The following is a 5,753-nucleotide window of genomic DNA, read 5'->3' as shown; positions in this document are numbered from 1 at the left end:
ATTTAATTTTTGATAGTTTGATTAATATGTGTCTTGCTGTGTTTCTGCTTGGATTTATCCCTTATGGGACTCTCTGTGCTTCCTGGACTTGATTGACTATTTCATTTCCCATATTAGGGAAGTTTTCAACTCTCATCTCTTCAAATATTTTCTCAGTCCCTTTCTTTTTCTCTTCTTCTTCTGGGACCCCTATAATTCGAATGTTGGTGCCTTTAATGTTGTCCCTGACGTCTCTGAGACTGTCCTCAATTCTTTTCATTCTTGTTTCTTTATTCTGCTCTGCAATAGTCATTTCCACTATTTTATCTTCCAGGTCACTTATCCCTTCTTCTGCCTCAATTATTCTGCTATTGATGCCTTCTAGAGAATTTTAAATTTCATTTATTGTGGTGTTCATCATTGTTTATTTGCTCTTTAGTTCTTCTGGGTCCTTGTTAAACGTTTCTTGTATTTTCTCCATTCTATTTCCAAGATTATGGATCATCTCTACTATCATTATTCTGAATTCTTTTTTAGGCAGACTGCCTATTTCCTCTTCATTTGTTAGGTCTGGTGGGTTTTTACCTTGTTTCTTCATCTGCTGTGTGTTTCTCTGTCTTCTCATTTTGCTTATCTTACTGTGTCTGGGGTCTCCTTTTCTCAGGCTGCAGGTTCGTAGTTCTTGTTGTTTTTGGTGTCTTCCCTCAGTGGCTAAGGTTGGTTCAGTGGGTTGTGTAGGCTTCCTGGTGGAGGGGACTAGTGCCTGTGTTCTGGTGGATGAGGGTGGATCTTGTCTTTCTGGTTGGCAGGTCCACGTCTGGTGGTGTGTTTTGGGGTGTCTCTGACCTTATTATGATTTTAGGCAGCCTCTCTGCTAATGGGTGGGATTGTGCTCCTGTCTTGCTAGTTGTTTGGCATAGGGTGTCCAGCACTGTACCTTGCTGGTCGTTGAGTGGAGTTGGGTCTTGGTGTTGAGATGGAGATCTTTGGGAGATTTTCCCCATTTGATATTTCATGGAGCTGGGAGGTCTCTGATGGACCAATGTCCTGAACTTGTCTCTCCCACCTCAGAGACACAGCCCTGATGCCAGTTTTTCTTCCATTTATTTTGAGTGAATTATAGGCCCTCCCTGCTCCGATACTCACTAGAATTTAAGCATGATCCTCTGCACATAATTTAAAAATCAAAACACCAACTGGCGGATTTAAGCAAACACCATATTTTTAGAATAGTATTAAAAAAAATGGCAGATTTTATTTTTGGCCACACAGCCGAGCAGTAACAGGGGAGGCTCCTGGGCATTCCTCCATTCCTCAGTGCAGAGCTTGGCTGACCATTTCCTTGCCCAGGCAGCTGCCTCTCCTCTGCTCATCTTTCAAATTTTCCTTTCTACAGGAAGTTTAGCTAGCCAACCATAGGCAAAGTTATTTTCCTTTATCTCTGTACAGTATAGCAGCTTTAAAATCTGTCTATATTGTTTTAATCCATGTTGAATGTAGTTTATAAAAGGAAAGGACAAATACCTTTGTATAGAATATACAGACAAAGCATCAGTCCATGGGGTCCATAAGAGGGGCAGGGCAGACAACACTTTTCCCTGGGAACAGCAGCTCTAATCCCAGGAAACGTTCTCAGCTGAAGTCTGTGCAGCCAGAAGCACCCTCCTCCAGCCCCAATCTCAGCCCTTGCTTCAGCTGGGTTCTCATTTCCCGTGCCTCCCCACTCCCTTAACCCCTGACGAAGAGCCCCAGGATCATGTCCTTAGGGCATGCATCCCATGTTTGGGAGAAGAAATATACACCACTGAACATGGAGCACATGGGAGATGGAAGTGACACCATGGTGCAGGGAGGGGGAGAGGCAGGCACCCCAAGAGGTGGAAGGGCCTGGCCCCCAGCCAGACCTGAAGACGGCGTTGCTTCCAGGTGTTCTTAACAAAAGAAGAAACTCCTACAACCTAAGGTGAGGAGTTGTCCCGTTTATACACAACATTGTAAACATATATGGTCCTGTTATTACATGTGCTTCAGTTTGGTGTTTGCATGTCTGTCTGTCCATCTGTCAGGCTGGGGGCTGGATATCAGGAGCCTTGCTGGACTACCTCCCCTTCCTACTGCCCCCACCTTCCCACCCCGGGAATGGAACCTGGAACAGGTATGATCCCCCATCTTGGTGGGATCCAGCAGGCAGGGCCTGAGCCTCTGCCTCCACTCTGGCTCCAGAGTCCTGTGTGTGTGCGTGTATGTACGTGGAGAACCTGTGTGGAAGTGTGTTCAAGGGGGAGGTCACGTCACGGGGGGCAGGGGGGGGAGAGGGGGGCTGCTGGAGGCAAGGCCTGCCTGGGGTGGCTGGCTCACGAGTGGATTCTCCGTGGGTCTCTGGGTGGAGATTCTCGGCAACCAGGGTCTACAGTCAGCACCCCTCACAGCGCACATGCTAACCCTGGATGGTCTTCAGGGGCATCGAGTACGCGTCCATGCCGACGAGGCACTTGTAATGATCCCCAGGGGATAGCCGCCGTCCAAGCTCCCTGACCCGGCAGGGCCTCAGACATGGTCACAGCTACATCTTTGGTCGCTATTCCTTGCCGGTTTTCTGCACGGCCTCCTGCGTGCCGCTCTCACCGTTGCTGGTAGAAGGCATCTCGTTCCTCGCCTGTTTAGAGAAACTCGGGCATGGTGTATGTTCTGGGAGGGCTGTTTAGGACTGTGCCCCGGAGGAGTGTGCCTCTCTCCTCAGCTTCACCTGGCTCCTCGCCTATGCAGGGGATGGCGTCAGCCTCCGTGTACCGTGGCTTCCCCGAGCTCCAGAATGTCATCCACATCCACATCCAAGTCAGCATCCCTGTCCCGATTCTCTTGGCTGCGGTACGTGAGGAAGCCAGAGCCTGGAAAACCATCTCCCAGGAGAGTGGTGGCCCGCCTCTGCCTCCGCAGGCTCCACTCACGCCCCAGGGTGGTGCTGTTCTCATGCTCCATGTCCAGGGTATCAGTCGATCCAGGGCATCATTTGCAGCCATGCAGGAGCCTCTGCCCTTCGTCTTGCTTCCTCCGTTTCATTTTCCCAATCGGAGCATTCAGTAGGGTCTGCGGGAAGGCCTACTTCCTCCTTCCTGCCGGCCCCCTGCCCTGCTCCGTCATTGGTTCAGACACTCAGCACAGCCGCCAGGGGGCTTCTCTAGCGGGACCCTGTCGCCGGGGATGCGGGTGGATTCCCCCTGGCTGCCTGGCAGTGGCGGCAGTCATGATGACTCCTCTATAGCATCTTGTATATGGTTCCATTAGGGATCTTAACCCATATTAGTAGTTTATCTAGATACCTGTTTCCTCCCTACACCATGAACACCTGGAGGACAGGAAATGCACTCTCTGTTTCTCTATTGCCTATAACATCCAGAGCCACAGAGGTCGGTCTTGATAAATAAACCCATGTTACTGAATAATGAAATTCATTTCAAAACTTAGGGTGAAGCAAAGGGTTGAATCTTTCAAATAAACTGGTGTATTTCCTTCTAATAATAATGAAGGATACATACCTTTCTCTGTCAGAAACTCAGAGCAAATTTCTGGTGAGGATTTCTATAGCTCCTTGGTATTCCCTTGTTTGCTTGTAGCTGCCCTTGGTCCTATTTTAATCATCTTTGATCTTTTTGTTTTTTAATAAATTTATTTATTTATTTATTTTTGGCTGTGTTGGATCTTCGTTGCTGCATGCGGACTTTCTCTAGTTGCAGCGAGAGGGGGCTACTATTCGTTGTGGTGCATGGGCCTCTCATTGCAGTGGCTTCTCTTGTTGCGGAGCACGGGCTCTAGGTGCGCAGGCTTCAGTAGTTGTGGTGCACGTGGTCTACAGTGCAGGCTCAGTAGTTGTGGCGCACAGGCTTAGTTGCTCCGCTGCATGTGGGATCCTCCCAGACCAGGGCTCGAACCCATGTCCGCTGCATTGGCAGGCAGATTCCCAACCACTGTGTCACCAGGGAGGTCCCATCATCTTCAGTCTTATTCTGCCTGTGTTTTATTATAAGCAACCCCAAGTGTTTTTAAAGATGTAAAGACCTAAATAAAAACCAAAGAACACCATGAGTCTGTGTTACCGACAAGGGCCCTTGGATCCTTTAATCAGTGGAAACTGATAAGAGGCCAGATGAGAATTTCACATAAGGCTTTATTGAGGCTACTTCTGTATCTCCAAAGAGCACACGGCTCGAACCCATGTCCACTGCATTGGCAGGCAGATTCCCAACCACTGTGTCACCAGGGAGGTCCCATCATCTTCAGTCTTATTCTGCCTGTGTTTTATTATAAGCAACCCCAAGTGTTTTTAAAGATGTAAAGACCTAAATAAAAACCAAAGAACACCATGAGTCTGTGTTACTGACAAGGGCCCTTGGATCCTTTAATCAGTGGAAACTGATAAGAAGCCAGATGAGAATTTCACATAAGGCTTTATTGAGGCTACTTCTGTATCTCCAAAGAGCAAAAACAAGAAACAGGTGTCCTTACTGTTCCCTGAGAGAAACTCTGTGGGTCCTTAAATGGGGTAATAGAAGGGGCAGGTCCGTAGGTCCACAGGAGGCCTACCTTAGGTGGTCTGCTCACCTCTGTGGTGGTGCCGTGTGCAGGAATCATGCCACAGTACCCTGCTTTTGCTCCTGGCACCTCAGAAATGGCAGTTGGTTTGTGGCCTTTTTGTATCCTATTCATAATTACCCCAACCGCACATGCGTGTAGTTATTTTTAGTCATTCATAGTTTCTTTGTATTTTGTTACTGAAGACCTTTATCTTGGCGCAAGCACTCTGGTAGAGAATCCCAGGTCCCAGCCTATCTCAGCTGGATTCAAGGGGTTGCCCTTAGCAGCATCTTGGGACCAGAAGGGAAGGGAACCAATGCCCTTAATGTTTCTGAAGGAGGGGAGAACATTCAATTTTTTTTTTAATCCATCAGAGTTAGAGAGGAATCTCCCTGAGCAATTTGTTAAGTCCTTAACTAGGACCAGTTTAAGGAAAGGTTTTGAGATTCTCTGACCTGCTGGATATGTTAGTACATTATATAGTCAAATTTGGAATATGTGATCCACATATTTTCCAGAAGGCTTTGAATTCCAACAATGCCTAAAACATTTACCAGCAATTTTTAGACTGTAAGGCAGTTTTTTAAAACTGTAAGGCAATTTTAAACTGGAAATACAATTGACTTTCTAAATGCTGAGGGGAAGAAAAAAACTAGTGAATTAGAAACTGAACTGAATTCAATTCTCTAATCTTTATTTCTTCTTCTTATACCCATCTATTTATCCACATCTATTTTCTCTCCCCACATGTTCCCTTTTCTATTACTCTAACATGCAGCTTTCAGTTTTTTAATACTTTTTTTGGAGTGACTCAGGAACACATGAGCTTTCTCTCCCTACTCCAGAAACTTCCACACCATTGCCTGTAAGCCCCATGGAAGCTTGAACTGCTTGATTCTTCATTTACCTCCTAGTTTAGGACATGTGTGGCTCAGAGGAGCCAGAGAAAGAATGGCTTTCATCTTCAAAGTTCCAAGATAATAATGTAACTATATGATGAATTCAAGTCTTTGAAAGTCTATGCCTGGAATCTAACTGCATCCTGAGTTCCCAAAAACCAAATTTGTGTCATCTGATCATTCTTTCATTCTATTCACCATGAAACTTTTCTCCTTGTCCCTCCTAGTCTGAAAAAACACTTGTTTTGCTTAAATATTACACAAGCGTGTTTCACTGGGCAGAAAGAGGAGTGCAGAGGTCAG

General features: G+C 46.5%; 1 pseudogene; it reads right to left on the bottom strand.

Moving 5' to 3' along the window:
• Positions 1–2,077: 2,077 nt before the first annotated feature.
• LOC102985063 (E3 ubiquitin-protein ligase RNF220-like) lies at positions 2,078–4,608 on the bottom strand (annotated as a pseudogene).
• Positions 4,609–5,753: the final 1,145 nt, after the last annotated feature.

The sequence above is a fragment of the Physeter macrocephalus genome, chromosome 1 (genome assembly GCF_002837175.3).
Source record: "Physeter macrocephalus isolate SW-GA chromosome 1, ASM283717v5, whole genome shotgun sequence".
In the NCBI taxonomy this organism is placed as follows: Eukaryota; Metazoa; Chordata; class Mammalia; order Artiodactyla; family Physeteridae; genus Physeter; species Physeter macrocephalus.
The sequence above is the reverse complement of the archived record's forward strand: the minus strand, read 5'-3'. Positions and strand labels throughout refer to the sequence as shown.